We start from the raw sequence: 18099 nt of genomic DNA on the forward strand, positions 1-18099 counted from the left end.
GCAGGTCTGGCAGCATCTCCACAGATGCTGCCAGACCTGCTGAGTGGTTCCAGCATTTCTTGCTTTTATTCCATCTAATTTCTCTTTGTTGTGAGCAGCCTGTTGGTTGCACTATGCGGTCCCTTAAGATTGCTGTGCGGCCACACATGAACGCACCTTAAAGGGAATGTCAGTTGCTCTCAGTCAGTTTTTTCCTAGCCCGATACATTCGGATTTCTGCATGGCTGTGCAATTGTGAAGTTTAGAGGGAACATTGGTGGAGACATGGAATGCAGTGGCCAGTTTGTGACAGAGGAAGCACTCCAAGCTTTGGTCAGCTGGACATCGATGCTGTACCTTGGGGGCCATCAATGAAGAGCAGAGTCATTGAGCAGCAGCAGCAGCAGACAATGTGAGAAGCATTGACGAGACACCAGGATTGCACAGAGTTTGGAGGAGTTCACCGCAAGTATAAGAGTATAAGATTTCACAAGCCACTGAGATGATATCTTCTTACATGGATAGAATGGCCACACCATGGACTGGTAATCAAATAAGTCCATGCATGCCTTCAACACCACCGAACAGACTGTGGATGCCAACATGTCTGCCATCTTAAATAGATTGAGTGATACCTTCACCTTGGTCTTACAGGGCCACACTGACCTACACAAACGTGTTCACCCAGTGGTAGCAGTGAAGTGTAGCTGGGCCATGAAGGGGATGATGGCTAAAAGAGTCATGGAAGTGGGGACCCCAATCAAAGAACTTCCGTTTCTTATCCATAGCCCACCTCTCAGTTAGTCACCCACATGCTGCCTTGTCTCCTGAAGGCGAGTCTTCGCCTGCATCGGTGCAGGTGGAGCAGTCTTTGGTGTGGCCCTCATGCACTCCAAAGCCCAGAGGACCTCATTAAAGAGCAAGGAGCTGAGCAACTTGCCTCTAACCTCTGCTGAAGCCACACAGGTTGAGCCACATCGGTCTAGCAGAAAATTGAAGAATAGGAGCTTGTAGTTGCACAAGGGTTTGCAGATGGGTGCCTGAGAAATTGTTGTTTTGGTAAGTTTTTGGTTTTTATTTATACCACATAAATGTTATTCATTTTCACCACTTTCCTGTCTTGTCCATTCTTGGGTGCTTGGTGCCTTCGAATTTATTTGATGATGAACATGGGGGTATAAATTGATGGGAACCAATGGTGGGATGCTGGTTGGTTGTAGGACTGCTTTATGTCAGTGGCATTGAAGGGGGAAGGGTGGCTGTTGCTTTTTCTGGTGACATGAATCCACTGGCACAACCTAAGTAACCTTGTATTCATAAGGGTATCCCTGGCTTTGCAGGCAGCAATAAGTAGCTGGGAGACTGTCACCCTCCTCCTCCTTTTCTTCCTCTGCCTCCTCCAAACCTTCTGAGGAAGATCCAAGTTCTGCTTCTTATTCCTCAGACAGCTCCAAAGCCTTGCTGCAGCAAAATGTTGTGCAGAGTCCATCACACCACGACTGTTCTGGAGTCCCTGTTTGCTGCATAATGAAGGGCGTCTCCAGATCTATCCGGGCACCTGAAGCACATCATCAGCATGCTAATGGCCTGTTCAATCACACATCTGGTGGTGATATTGGATACAGCTGTTGGGCTTCAGCATTGGGGTTTCTGACTCGTGTCTTGAGCCAAGTATGCAGTGGCTATTCCTTGTCACATAGCAGCCACCTCGTAAGTCTGTTTCCAGGTGCAAAGACATCAGGAAACTTGGACTGCTGCAGGATGCAGATCGATGCATCATGGTCTTGGAATCTTGTGCATATCTGCATATGCATCTTTTTGTGGTTCACACCAGTTGCACATTGATGGAGTGGGATCATTTCCAGTTGATGAACACTCCTGGTTCTTCTGCAGGTAGCCTTAATTTCCATGTGTGTGCAGGCAATGACACCCTGCACCTGTGGGAAGCCAACCAGAGCCACAAAGCCAAGCACCCACACGTTCTGACTGGCATCATTGCAGCAAAGTTAACATAATTGTTGGCCCTAACAAACAACCCACCAGTCACCGGTTTAATGCTGACTGTGAGATCCTGAATATGTCTGCGGCAGAGACCTTAAAGGATCCAGAGACAAAAGAGTTGAGGGCATTGGTGACTTTGACAGCCACTCGAAACATGTGACCACCAGGTCCAGTAGGCAGCAGGTCTTCCTCCAGGAGGCTGCAGATGTCTGACACCACCTGACGTGACATCCTCAGTTTCTTTAGACGCTGGTGTTCAGACATTAAGGAAACTGTCTGTCTGCACACGCTGTTTCCTCGGTAGTGCCTCCTGCAAGCTGCTGGTCGCCTTTCTGTTGTACAGGTAAGGGCTCTGAGCAGCAGGCAGCTGCACATGCCACCCATCCTGATACAACAAAACTCCAAACTGTCGAAAGCAGGCTATAATTTGTACAGGGTAACCTCTCCCACTAGCAGCTATGAGTACTGAGTAAGTACTTACTGACATCTCTGCCTGAGATTGCTTCCGCCCCCTCATACAGTTTCACTGACGAGTGTCAAAGTCTAGCTAGCTTCCCAATGTGTTGTCAATTTTGCTGGTTTTAACCACCCCTACCCTGACTTGCTCAAACCCATGTGCTCTTCCACATTAAAATTCTGTCCAATGTCTTTACACTTTACGGTAAATGGTAGGTGTATGTGTGTACACAAACATCTGAGGTAACCTTGGACAACCTGTGAATGGCTAATAACCTAATGTAATTATGAGAAATACAGCTGTTTGATGTTCTTATTTCAGCATATTTTTTAAAGGATGTTGAATGGTAATCTACATCTGATTTAATGCAAGTTGAGCGTCAGTCTGATACCAGCAGACAGAATGAGCTAAATCAAGCTCTCTGGTAGCATTCACCACACAGAACAGTTTAAAAGATAGCATAGAAGTGTCTTCATTGTAGCTACTATCAGTATCATGTCTGTACCTGATATTGTTGATTTATCTATTTAATGTTAAATAAATTTGACTGTGATTTTTAGCTTGAGCAGTTGTCTTATAGTTTATATTTATCTGCCTACTAAGGTAAGGAGAATCACTTGGCAGCCTGTGATATTTTTCAGTTGGCCAGAATATAATAAGAAGTGTTGTGTCTTTTATCCTGCATCTTACTACATTTACCTAGATATTGAGTAGTTAAGGATACACTCTGGTATTGAGGGAATGTGCACTGAGTGCTGCTGGTGGGCACAGAGTATGAAGAAGGGAGTTTGGTAAGTGAGGGGATTTTAAGAGTTAATCTCTCTAAAGTCTAGTTTTTGTTTTGTGTACATTTAGCAAATAACTAAAATTACTGTTTAAGAGGCAAATTATGTTTCTTACAGTTTTCAGCTGTAGCTACTTAATTAGGTAGCCAGCTTAAACTGGTTTCTGAGCTCCAGCAAAGCTAACACATCATTGTTTTCAGAGCGTATAAATTTAGGAGACTCTCAGTGCACTGAATCCTGCTGGACGGCAGAGTGTGAAGGAAGGAGTTTGGTTAGGAGGGGACCTATAAATTAATTAAGAAAAAATACATTTAATTAAATTAACACATTAAAGATGGCAGGACAGGTGATGTGTCATGGTTGCAGTATGTGGGAGCTCCTGGATGCCATGGAATCCCATGGCAACCACATCTGTAGTAAGTGTCTGCGGCTTGAGGAGGTTCAGCTCAGAGTCATTGAGCTGGAGGCTGAGCTGCAGACACTGCGATGCATCAGGGAGGGGGAAAGTTACCTGGACACTTTGTTCCAGTAGGCAGTCACACACCTTAGGATAGGGTCATCTGTTTTGGTCAGTGGTCAGGGACGGGAGGGTGTGATTGCAAGTCAGGCAGGTAAGGGGTTCAAGAAGGTGGGGGAGTGGAGAAGCCTCAGCCCTTGCAATTGAGCAAGAAGTTTGAGGTTCTTGCAGCTTGTATGGACAAGAGCAAGGGCTGTAGTTTGGATGAGCAGACTGACCATGGCACCAGGATGCTGTTCAAATGGAGAGAGCAAAAAAGAATGTAGCAATAGTAGAAGACAGTATAGTGAGGGGGATTGACACTGTTCTCTGCAGCGAGTGTCCAGAAGGCTGTGTTGCCTACCTGGTGCCAGGGTTTGGGACATCTGCACAGGACTGGAGAGGAACTCACAGTGAGAGGGGGAGGGTCCAGTCGTCGTGGTCCAGGTAGGTACCAAAAACATAGGCAGGACAAGGAAAGAGGTTGTGCATAGTCAGTAAGAGGAACTAGGCACAAAATTAAGAAGCAGAACTTCAAAGGTAATAATATCTGGATTATTACCTGAGCCACGAGCAAATTGGAATAGGGCAAATAAAATTAGAGAAATGAGTGCGTGGCTCAAAAACTGGCATGGTAGAAGTGGTTCTGGTTCGTGGGGCACTGGCACCAGTACTGGGAAAAGTGGCGTCTGTACCGTTGGGATGGTCTACAACTGAACTGTGCTGGGACCAGTGTTCTAGCGAGTCATATAACTAGGGAAGTAGAGAGGGTTTTAAACTAAATAGTGTGGGTGAAGGATCAAATTTGGGAAGATGTGGTAAATCGTGGTTAACTAAAAAAGTTAAAGGTAGTATCAAGCTTAAAGAAAAATCATATAATTGCACCAAGATGGATGGCAGGTCAGAAGATTGAACAGAATATGAAAGGCAGCAAAGAATAACTAAAAGATTAATAAGGAGGGAAATATTACAGTATGAGAGAAAGCTGGCTAGAAAAGATAGGGAGGAAATAAGTTGTGAAGAGGACATAAGGAGGATACAAAGGAATATAGATAGGTTAAGTGAGTGGGCAAAGATCTGGCAAATGGAGTATAATGTGGGAAAATGTGAAATTGTCCATTTTGGCAGGAAGAATAAAAAAGAAGCATATTAGCTAAATGGTGAGATATTGAGAGCTCTGAGATACAGAGGGATCTGGGTGCCCTAGTGCATGAATCACAAAAAGTTAGTATGCAGGTACAGCAATTAATTCGGAAAGCTAATAGAATGTTATCATTTATTGCGAGGGGAATTGAAGACAAAAGTAGGGAGGTTATGCTTCAGTTATACAGGACATTGGTGAGACCACGTCTAGAGTACTATGTACAGTATTGGTCTCCTTATTTAAGGAAGGCTGTAAATGTATTGGAAGCAGTTCAGAGAAGGTTTACTAGACTAATACCTGGAATGGGCTGGTTGTCTTATGAGGAAATATTGGACGGGCTTGGCTTGTATCTGCTGGAGTTTAGAAGAGTAAGAGGCAACTTGATTGAAACATAAAAGATTCTGAGGGGTCTTGACAGGGTGGATGTGGAAAGGATGTTTCCTCTTGTGGGAGAATCTAGAACTAGAGGTCACTGTTTAAAAACAAGGGGTCGCCCATTTAAGACAGAGATGAGGAGAAATCTTTTCTCTCAGAGGGTCATGAGTCTTTGGAACTCTCTTCCTCAAAAGGCAGTGGAAGCAAAGTCTTTGAATATTTTTAAGGCAGAGGTAGATAGATTCTTGATAAGCAAGGGGTTGAAAGGTTATTGGGGGTAGGCAGGAATGTGTAGTTGAGGTTACAATCAGATCAGCCATGATCTTGTTGAATGGCAGAGCAGGCTCGAGGGGCTGAGTGGCCTACTCCTGCTCCTAATTCGTATGTTCATATGTTATTCGTATGAGGTCTGTTTACAGGAGATTGTTGACTCAGAACCCAAGTAGTATATCTAATGTAAACAGCTCAAAATGTAACATTACATTTGCTTTTGTTTTAAAGAGAAGGGTAGCATAATAGTTATGTTATTGGACTAGAAATCCAGAGACCTAGACTAATGATCCAAAGACATGAGTTCAAATCCCATCGTGGCAGTTGGCGAATTTAAATTCAATTAATTAAATAAATCTGGAATAAAAAGTTTGTATCATTAATGGTGACCATGAAGCTACTAGGTTATCATAAAAACCCCAAAATGAGAGCAAAATACTGCGGCTGCTGAAACTCCGAAATGAGAACCGAAAGTGCCGAAAATACTCAGCAGGTCTGGCAGCATCTGTGGAGAAAGGAACAGAGTTAATGTTTCAGACCTGTGACCTTCCTATCATAAAAACCCATCTGGTTTACTAATGTGCTTTCGGGAAGGAAATCTGCCATCCTTACCTGGTCTAGTCTCTATATGACTCCAGACCCATGTCAATGTGGCTGACTCTTAACTATTGAATAAGCAAGTCACTGTGTTGTATTGAAGGCCAATACTTCTCATGGGCATTTAAGAATGGGCAATAAATACTGAATTATACAAATATGTTGCTGGTGTAGCACTCTTGTGTCTCTCTTTAGCGAAATCAATTAATTAAATAAATCTAAATTGTGTTTCTGGACAAGAGAATATTATAAAAATCATCTCTTCCGAAACAAGAGGTCTCCAGTGATGTGACAGGCTCCAGCTGTTTGCTGGAGATCAGCAATACCATGGTGAACGCAGAGATATTGGAAAAAAGTACCGGTTTCAAGGTGAAAGTCTTTCAATATTTAGGAGATCTGCTTTGTCAAACCATTCACGGAACTATCTGCCTTTCTTAACAGAGGTCTATTATACCAATTAACAGAATTAACAGAAACATCTGTGGTATAAAGCAATGACGACCATTATCAATCCAGATGTGTAGCCTTAAGTTAAATGATTGGTTCAGGCTTAACTGTCAGGAAACTATGACACAAGATGTGATCAGGAAATCTGAATTAAGCATCAGTAAAAAGCATCCATTCTCGTAGTATCATCAAGGGTGATTATTGAAAACACACTTTCATCTTACACAGGATGATTTAATTATATCCTTCATTCACATTACTCATGGTTCCTATACTTAAAACATTGTGACATATTTCTTGAGCCTTTCTTTAGAGCATGCAATCAAAAACTATTGTCATTCAATACAAATCAAAGCTGTAATTACAGCGCTCTTGCTGTTAATTTCACTTTTCAATCATTTCAGTGGAGCAAACTAAAGTTAATTTTGCAAAACCGGAAGCATGTATGGAATAAATGAGTCTTAAAAATATGAAAGTTACCTCGGATTTCACCACATCATAACTAAACTTCAATTTTTACAGACTATTTAAAATCCAAATGCTGTAACTTTAAAGCTTAGTATTAAGTAAATTGAATAGTTTCTAAGTGCAGCATGTAAAAGACAGCTGACACACTTGAGCTGAATCTGGAAAGAGCATTTTCACCACATGTAGAAAAATAATTGCTTTGGGTTTCGCCGTTCTGTATAGTAGATAGTAATAGTTTTGAAATTGTAGTTTTATTTTCTGATGCTATTTTTCATGAGCTCCTGCAGCTTCTTTGTTTCTGATTGATACAGGAACTTAACACAGTCAATAATGGAGAAATCTCATGAGCAATTTCCCAGAATGCGGCTGTTGTTCACTGAAGAGGTCAAAGAGACAGTACTATTTCAAAGACAACAAAAGCTGTGCTTTAGAAAGCTGCTGGAATTAATTGAATGGCCAACTAATTTAATGGATAAGGGCCAACTGGATATATTGTGGTTGCTCTTTCAATAAACATTTAATAAGATTTGTCAGTCATAAAACTACAGAAAATAAAGTTGCCTGAACTAAATGGCAGGTTTGCCTACATAACATCAGTCGTTGCACCAAAAGTAGTAATTCTGCATGGAAAACATTTTAACATGTTTTTGACATGTAAAAAGATGTCGTAAGTTAACAAGTTGAATTAAAATTGACTTGCTGACAGCAGGCAAAGAATAATGATGAATGGAATGGACTCTGTCTGGGGCAGTGCCTAGCGTCATTCAACAGGGTTCTGAGCTTTTTTTTTACTATTTACAAACAATGCATAGGAGGTCACTTATAGTAATATTATAAATTTGATGATGATACTAAGATATGTGACCATTTTCATATTGGGCGCGATGGATGGCACCAAAGAGGATCCACTAACAGTAGGTCAATTGACTAAAGAATAACAGATTGATTTTCATGTGGGTAAAGAAAGGGTACTATGTCCAGGTTCAAAACAAAAACAAAATGTGTGCACAATAAATCGGTATCCATTGACAAAGTGGAAAAGGAATTGTCTATAATTATTGACCATTCATTGAAAGTATCATCTCTTAAAAGGCTGGATTAATATGTGCAGGAGGCTGAGGTTGAATAATGCAGATTGTAATGTTAGATTTATATCCTGGAGAGCAATTGATTATCTTTGTGGTCATTGAGAAGTTTCACAAAGCCTGAAAGGGCGATAGAGGCAGAAACCCTCATAACATTTTAAAAATACTTTGATGTGCACTTGAAGTACTGCAACCGAAAAGGCTTCAGACCAAGAGCTGGAAAGTGGGATTAGGCTGGATGGTTCTTTGTCGGCTGCATCAACACAATGGGCCAAATGGCCTCTACCCATGCTGTAAATTTCCATGCTGTAAATTTCCATAATTTCTATAATTTCTGTGAACATGATCTGGAAAAATTGAATGTGATGGCCTTCACTCATTCCACACTTTTTCCATATTCTTATGAACAAATGCTTTTATTTCCGACATCAAAGTCCTTCTAATTTGCATGTCTTTGCAACATCTGGGAGTAACAGGTTTTTCCTTGTAAATGCTGATGCAGCTTTGCGTTTTTTAACATCTGTCTTGTACTGCATGTGTAGTTCAATTAATCAGTTCCTGATCTCCTGATATCATGAAATGTGGCAGACAAGTATAAGCAAGCCATGAGGGAATAAGAAGGAGGTCACAATGCTTATCTGGAATGAACTTGAGCTAATTTTACAGTAACATTTGATGAGCTTTGGTGGAAAACAGTATGGCCTCAGAATTCTGAGTGCCACAATCAGCCACAGTATAAGTGCCAGGGTTTGGGATTACAGCCTGCTCAATTGGTCCATATTGACTCAGGCCTACATTTTAGGATCAGCAAACGTATATTGCCGGCAGGACGGAAGTAATTGTTCCACCAGCAACTGCCCATTTACACTGGGAAACTTGAGAAACTTATTGAGGTGAGGGTTGAGGAAGCCGCTGTGAAGGTGGAAGTACTGCATTAATGCGGGACTGCTCTTAGAGCAATAGCACAATGCAATAATTTTAAATCATGGATCAAAAAGGAACCAGGAGGAAGAGAGCCTGAAACCTTTCAAAGAGTGACATAAATATGATGCAGACTGAAATTAAACATGGACAAAAAGAGAGAATTGTGGGAGTTGGATGGAAAAAATGCTGGCAATACGCAGCCAGGACCTTGTAGAAGGAAATACCAGAGGTATGGAGTGTCAACTCCCTAATCCCTGGGTGACTGTCCAATGCATGATGAGGATTGATGACCTCACAGATTGCCAAAGGCAAGTGTGAGCTGTTATTAATGTACATTTTGTACATTTCAGACAGTTGACCAATCTTTGCCCTAAAATTGCATTCATAAACCTAAGAACAAAGGAAGGAACATAGGAACAGAAGTAGGCCATTCAGCCCCTTGAGTCTGTTCCACCATTCAATTAGATTATGGCTGATCTTAACTCCATCTGCCTGCCTTGGTTCTGTCACCCTTCATCCCCTTGCCTAACAGAAATCATCAATCTCAGTTTTGTAAGTTCCAATTAACCTAGCCTCAATCACTTTTTGGGAGAGTGAGTTCCAGATTTCCAGTCTGGAAAGTATCAGCCTATGCACTAAATAATATATGGTGGCACCCATGCCTGGAAAACTTCAATTAAATTGATACAGCACTCTGCAATTCATGCGTATCTGATGAAATCTCATGACTGCTGTGGGATTCCATAAGAGAAGTGATGCGAATCTGTATTCAAAAGAATATGGCAGACAATAACAAGGATTCTTTTGTCATGCAAGAAAAGAAAACATGCCATATTCAACTGGCAGCTGTTGTTAGTGGGGTACCACAAGGATCAGTGCTTGGACCTTGGCTATTTACAATCCATATCAATGACTTAGAAGAGGGGAGTAAATATAATGGGCTTGATTTTACAGCCCCCTCAATGTCGGGAAGGCTCATCCCAATATTACTGGCGGCCGTGAGGCCTTGTGGCGGCTCCCCCACCACACGACGATGGGACCAAAATTTAAGTATGTTAATTTATTGAAATAAAGGAATTAATTATCTACCCGCTCCCACTGACCGTTCCGGTGCCATATTGGTGCCGGTGGCCGACACTCCCACACCTTTGGAGATCCGAACACCAATAGGGAGAGGGGAGCAGGTAAGTTCCTTTGTGTGGGGCTGGGGGGTAGCAGCGTCTGAGTAAGTTAATTGGTCTAGGGGATGGTGGGAAGGGGTAAAGTTTAAAGTTAATGAACTTTGGGGTCGCAAGGTTGGGAACACAAGTTAAATATTTTTGGGAGGGGGGGAGAAGGCATGTTTTTATTTCCATGGTTATTGGGGGGGTGGGAGAGGGTCAGGATAAATTTATTTCATTTTTATGAACACTGTGTCTTTAAAAATTTGAATTGAATGGAAGAGCTCGAAGCCCTTTAAAAATGGCGCCGGCGCCTGCACAGTGGCGCCTGATGCCATTGCCAGGGACGGACTGTCTGCCTCCTCCATGTCATCAGGGACGCGGTCCGCCCCAGCCATTTAAATGAGCTGCCACGTTTAATATCGCGGTGATTCCGCGGCAACTGATCTTCCCAGTTTACGTCTGCCAAATTGGGAGAGCTGTCCCACAGACTCGTCAAGCAACAGCTTGACAAAGTCATACTCACAGAATCATACCTAGCAGACAATGTCCCAGACACCCATCTCTGGGTATGTCCTGTCCCACCAGCAGGACAGATCCACCAGAGTTGGTGGCACAGTGGTATATGGTTGGGAGGGAGTTGCTCTGGGAGTCCTCTACATTGATTCTGGACCCCATGAAGTCTCATGGGATAAGGTCAAACATGGGTGTTGATTACCACATAACGCCCCCTCTCAGCTGATGGATCAGTGCTTCTCTATGTTGAACACCAATTGGAAGAAGCACTAAGGGTAGCAAGGGCACAAAATGTACTCTGGGTGGGTGACTTCAATGTCCATCATCAAGAGTGGCTCCGGAGCACCATTACTGACCGAGCTGGCTGAGTCCTAAAAAAGATAGCTGCTAGACTGGGTCTGCGGCAGGTGGTGAGGGAACCAATAAGAAAGAAAAACGTACTTGACCTTGTCCTCACCAATCTGCCTGTCACAGATGCATCTGTCCATGACAGTATTGGTAGCAGTGACCACCACACTTTCTTTGTGGAGACCAAGTCCTGTCTTTACACTGACCCACCATTGTGCTATGTGGTAAAGGCCTGCTACCCGACCTGAACCAGATGACATGTGTTGGGCTCGGATCAGCTCAAGCCCCTCTTCTGGCTCCGCCTTTTGGGCTGGGGTGGGGTCGGGCTGGACACACTTGGTAAGTGCTCTGCCGGTAAGTATTAAAAATAAAAAGCTTACCTGAGCTGGGAGTCTGGGACAAAACTGAGTCTGCGCAGTGAGAGAGTGATGTCACTATGACATCATCACGCATGTGCAGCAACTTCGTGCAGCTCCTCAGTCGGAAGGTAAGTAAAGGGATGGTCAGGTCTGGTCGAACCAGGGTCGGACTTGGGTCGGATCAGGCTTGGGTTGGGTTCTTTTTCCTGACCTGAGCCAGCCTTTATTGTGTGGCACTATCACCGTGCTAAATGGGATAGATTTTGAACAGATCTAGCAATGCAAAACTGGGCATCCATGAGGCGCTGTCCTGCCACATCCAGTCGTGAATGGCGGTGGACAATTAAACAACAGATAGATGGCCACAACCATCCCCATCCTCAATGATGGAGGAGCCCAGTACATCAGTGCAAAAGATAAGGCTGAAGCATTTGTATCCATCTTCAGCCAGAAGTCCCAGGTGGATGATCCATATTGGCCTCCTCCTGAGGCCCCCAACATTACAGATGCCAGTCTTCAGCCAATCCGATTCACTCCACGTGATATCAAGAAAAGGCTGAAGGCACTGGAGACTGCAAAGGCTAAGGGCCCTGACAATATTCCGGCAATAGTACTGAAGACTTGTGCTCCAGAACTAGCCACGCCCCTAGCCAGCTGTTCCAGCATAGCTACATCACTGGCATCTACCTGGCAATGTGGAAAATTGTCCAGGTATGCCCTGTGCACAAATAGCAGGACAAATCCGATCTGGCCAATTACTGCCCATCAGACTACTCCCGATCACGAACAAAGTGATGGAAGGGATCATCGACAGTGCTATCAAGTGGCACTTGCTCAGCAATAACCTGCTCACTGACGTTCACTTTGGGTTCTGCTAGGGCCAGTCAGCTCCTGACCTCAGTACAGCCTTGGTCCAAACATTGACAAAAGAACTGAACTCCAGAGGTGAGATGAGAGTGACTGCCCTTGACCTCAAGGTAGCACTTGATCAAGTATTGCCTCAAGGAGCCCTTGCAAAACTGGAATCAATGGGAATCGGGGGGAAATCTCTCTGCTGGTTGGAGTCATACCAAACACAAAGGAAGATGGTTGTGCTTGTTGGAAGTCAATCATCTCAGTCTCAGGACATTACTGCAGGAGTTCCTCAGGGTAGTGTCCTAGGTCCAATCTTCTTCAGCTGCTTCACCAATGACCTTCCCTCCATTATAAGGTCAAAAGTGGGGATATTCGCTGATGATTGCACAATGTTCAGCACCATTCGCGACTCCTCAGATACTGAAGCAGTCCATGTAGAAATGCAGCAAGACCTGGACAATATCCTGGCTTGGGCTGATAAGTGGCAAGTAACATTCGCGCCACACAAGTGCCAGGCAATGACCATCTCCAACAAGACAGAATCTAACCATTACCCCTTGACATTCAATGGCATTACCATCGCTGAATCCCCCACTATCAACATCCTAGGGGCTACCATTGACCAGAAACTGAACTGGAGTAGCCATATAAATACCATGGCTACAAGAGCAGGTCAGAGGCTAGGAATCCTGAGGCGAGTAACTCACTTCCTGACTCCCCAAAGCCTGTCCACCATCTACAAGGCACAGGTCGGGAGTGTGATGGAATACTCTCCACTTGCCTGGATGGGTGCAGCTCCAACAACACTCAAGAATCTCGACACCATCCAGGACAAAGCAGCCGCTTGATTGGCACCCCATCTACAAACATTCACTCCCTCCACCACTGACGCACAGTGGCAGCAGTGTGTACCATCTACAAGATGCACTGCAGCAACGCACCAAGGCTCCTTAGACAGCACCTTCCAAACCCGCGACCTCTACCACCTCGAAGGACAAGAGCAGCAGACGCATGGGAGCACCACCACCTGCAAGTTCCCCTCCAAGTCACATACCATCCTGACTTGGAACTATATCGTTGTTCCTTCACTGTCGCTGGGTCAAAATCCTGGAACTCCCTTCCTAACAGCACTGTGGGTATACCTACCCCGCATGGTTTGCAGCGGTTCAAGAAGGCAGCTCACCACCACCTTCTCAAGGGCAATTAGGGATGGGCAATAAATGCTGGCCTGGCCAGCGATGCCCAAATCCCATGAATGAGTAAAAAAAAACCTTGGCTGCTGAGTATTTAGATGATAACCTCATGCCACAAGCCATATAGTACTATGTCCATTTTTCACCCGAAAAATGGCTGCTGCACAATTCAATTTCTAGGCTCTTGTCTTTTGATTAATACACTACAATGTAGCAAATTGGCAAAAAAAAGTTGTGCTTGGAGAACATATATACCTTTCTTCTGATCTTAGAACTTGGGCCTCATTTCTGTAGAAGCTTCAGATTAGTTTGGCGAAGTGTACTGCAGATCATTAAGAAATATTTGATAGGAAGAAGATTGTATGCCACCTTCAAAATGCATTAATTTACTTGTTAAATGAGAGCAAATCTTAGAAGAGAAAAGACTTATTGGAAACATACAAACAGTGACCTGTCTTTATTCCAATTACTGTGATCTTGTAAGATTGGTGGACACAGAAACTAATATCTTGAACATTGTGGTTTTTGTCACCTTATAATTGTATGTCCATTACAGTTTCACACATGTATGGTAATCATTTAATGATATTCCTATTGTATGTTATCAGTTCACAATATTTTCAGGCACAGTCATTCTTTGATTCTGGGCTGCAAAGATGGATATAGTTCTGTTTTCTCAAGATGTTAATGAAATATGTTTGGATTAAGAAATTAACTTTTATGACAGAATAAAATTGGAATACAAGAAGTTGCTGAATTTTTTCATTCTTGTTAAGTGGTAATTTAATTATCTATGTTTTAAATTTGTTTTTTAACTTGTATTGTGACCCAGATTGCGAGGGCATTAATTAATAGAATTCTGTAATGTTTCTGCTGTGATTATTTTTAACTTGGTTAAGGCTTAATTGTCTTTGCTTTTGTCTTACCAAAGTGACCTTAATTAATATATAACATACAATATAAAAACAGAAAGTGCTGGAAATACTCATCAGGCCTGGCAGCATCTGTGGAGAGAGAAACAGAGTTAACGTTTCAGGTTTGTGACCTTTGATGAGAACTGACAAAGGTTAGAAATATGATAGGCTTTGAGCAAGTGAAAAGGGGAAGAAGAACAAAAGGGAAGGTGTGTGATATGGCAGAGGGCAGGAGAGATTAAATGACAACGATGTCAAGGATCAAAGGCAAGTGCTAAGAAAAGACAAAGCATTAGTCAGGAGAGAGTGTTAATGTCAGGACAATTGACCTTAACTAATAACTTCTGGGATTTAATTGTCAACTGAATCTTGTTCCTGTAGATATGTAGGGTGCAAAATATGGATCCATAGTGCAGCTGGAGGTAGACTCGCATGGGCATCTCTTGCCGGAAGCAACAGAACCGGTGCTATCCTGACATCATGCAGTCCTACTGGCTGACATGAAGCATAGGAACCTATGAATTAGGAGCAGGAGTAGGCCACTCGGCTTCTCGAGCCTGCTTTGCCATTCAATAAGATCATGGGTGATCTGATTATAACCTCAACTCCACATTCCTATCTACTCCCGATAACCTTTCATCCCCCTTGCTTATCCAGAATCTATCTACCTCTGCCTTACAAATATTTAAAAACTCTGCTTCCACTGTCTTTTGAGGAAGAGAGTTCCATAGACTCACGACTGTGCAGGTGCATTCAACGAATTTGAATGTCACTCACAAAAGATCAAGTGTTCAGTTGCAAGACAGGCCCGGCACTGGCATTACTTAAAGGACCAGACACCAACCTTGCAGATTAGGTCATTTTGTAAAATGTCGGCAATTGCTAAGTATCTGAAAGTATTATGGAGTTTTTTTGAAGGTGTTCTGGTGATTTCCTGGTTTTGTCATGGAGTGTTGCTGCATTTACACAGGGAAAGCAGGAGAGTAGGTGCAAAAGCCTCATAGATGACCTGTTTTGAGCTGATAGATCTGTTCTGAATGTATCCCATTTAGCATAATGGCCATGCCGTACAACACAATGGAGGATGTCCTCAGTGTGAAGATAGGACTTTGTCTTCATGAGGACTGTGCAATGTTTCCTCCTACCAACACTATCATGGACAGTGCATCCACGAAGGTAGATTGGTGAGGACGAAGTCAGATAGGCTTTTTCTTAGTGTTCGTTCTCTCATTACCTATTGCAAGCCCAGGCTGACAGTTGTACTCTTCAGGATTTGGCCTGCAATTGAGCTACTGATAGACATTGCATTCCCCCAACCAGAGTACAAAGCTATCTAGGAAGCATGGATTTTTTAAAAAACTCAATATTTTATTATTTTTAAAGTGAGCCCTTAAGCCAAATTTTTAAGTACATTCTTTATATTTTTTGACAAGTATCATTTGATAAAATCAGCAATTTAAAAACTCAAGATTTTGAATGAATTTTTGATCATAAGAGGTGGAAGTTGTGGGAATTGAGCTAATCAAGATGAGGGATGTCAGTTCCAGGGAATGAAACCTGACCAGTAACCAGTGTTCATGCAAAGACAAGCCTAACATGGGTCAGATCCATGGTAAAGCTTTGTCTATTCTTTGTAAAAATGTGCCTTGACCCCAACCTCAGTAGAGAATCGCCTCCTACACCATGGAGTTTTCTTTAATTTCACCAACAACAACAAATTATATTTATATAATGTATTTAACATAATAAAACTTCCTCAGGCACTTCACAGGGGCATTATAAAACAAAATATGGCACTGAGCCACATAAGAAGATATTAGGTTAGATAAACAAAAGCTTGGTCAAAGAGGTAGGTTTTAAAGGGTGTCTTATAGGAGGAAAGTAAGGTAGAGAGGCGGAGAGGTTTATGGAGAGAATTCCAGAGCTTAGAGCCTAGGCAGCTGAAGATGCAGCCACCAAAGGTGAAGCAATTAAAATCGGGGATGCCCAAGAGGCCAGAATTAGAGGAATGCAGATATTTCAGAGAATTGTGGGGCTGGGGTAGATTACAGAGTTAGGGAGGGGCAAGGTCATAGAGGGATTTGAAAACAAGGATGAGAATTTAAAATCAAGAGGTTGCTTGGTGGGGAGCCAATAAAGGTTAACAAGCACAGGGGTGATAGGTGAATGGGACTTGGTGCAAGTTAAGACATGGGCAGCCGAGTTTTGGATGATCTTAAGTTTACAGAGAGTAGAATGTGGGAGATCATCCATCCATGCCTTGGAATAGTCAAGTCTAGAGGTAACAAAGGCATGAATGATGAGCAGCAGCAGATGAGCAGAGGCAAGGGTGAAGTTGGGCAATGTTATGGAGGTGGAAATAGGTGTTCTTAGTGATGGCGTGAATATATGAGGTTAGAAGCTCATCTCAGGGACAAATGTGACATCAATGTTGCGAACAGACTGGCTTAATCTCAGTCTGTTGCCAGGGAGAGGGTTGGAGTCAGTAGCTGGGGGATGGAGTTTGTAGAGGGGACCGAAAATGATGACTTCAGTCATTCCAATATTTAATTGGACGAAATTTCTGCTCCTCTCGTATTTGCCTGATAATTTAGCTACAGTGGTGGAGTCAAGAGAGGTGGTGGTGAGGTAGAGCTGGGTGTCGTTAGCATGCATGTGAAAACTAAGGCTCTGCTTTCAGATGATGTCACCGATGGGCAGCATGCGAATGAGCAATTGGTGGAAGTGAAGGATAGATCCTTGGGGCACACCGGAGGTTACAGTGCAGGAGCAGGAAGTGAAGCCATTGCAAGTGATTCTCTGGCTATGATTAGATAGATAAGAATGAAACGAGATGAGAGCAGTCCCACCCAGCTGGATGACAGTGGAGAGGCATTGGAGGATGTCGACCGTGTCAAAGGCTGCAGACAGATTGAGAAGGACGAGGAGAGAAAGTTTACCTTTGTCAGCCATATAGGATGTCATTTGTGACTTTGTTAAGAGCTGTTTCAGTACTGTGGTGGGGCGGAAACCTAATTGGAGGGATTCAAACATGGCATTCAAGGAAAGATGGGAATGGATTTGGGAAGCGACATCACATTCAAGGATTTTGGAGAGGAAAGGGAGGTTAGAGATGGGATGGTAGGTTGCACGGACAGTGGGGTCAAAGGTTGGTTTTTTTGAGAGGGGTAATGATGGCAGATTTAAAGGAGAGAGGCACAACACCTGAAGATAGAGAGAACCATTAACAATATTGGCTAAGTTGGGGATCAGGAAGGGAAGGAAGTTGGGTGGTCAGATATTTAGTGGGAATAGGATTGAGGGAGCAGGAAGTGGGTGTCATGAACAAGATGAGCTCAGAGAAAGCATGAGGGATGATAGGCAAGGAACTAAAGAATGGTGTGAATTCAGGGCTATGGCAGGAGGACATTTTAGAATCAGTTTGGCCAGGTGGGCTAGTAGAGGGGAGGGAAGTGACAGAGGCAGCTGATTGGATGGACTTTATCTTAGTGAGGAAAGAACTCCATGAGCTCTTTGCACTTACTGTTGGAAGTGAGGGTGGAGGGGACAGGGGAGAGGGGATTAAGAAGACAGTTTGAAGTCAAGAAAAGAAGCCAAGGGTTATCTTTGCATTCCAGGATGTTCCTGGAATAGTGAGCAGTTTTAGTAGACGAGAGCAGGACCTGATAGTGTTTTTTTCTTGCACTATTGGCACCTGTTTAAAAATTTATATGCTATGACTCTACC

This window comes from Heterodontus francisci, chromosome 7 (genome assembly GCF_036365525.1).
Source record: "Heterodontus francisci isolate sHetFra1 chromosome 7, sHetFra1.hap1, whole genome shotgun sequence".
In the NCBI taxonomy this organism is placed as follows: domain Eukaryota; kingdom Metazoa; phylum Chordata; class Chondrichthyes; order Heterodontiformes; family Heterodontidae; genus Heterodontus; species Heterodontus francisci.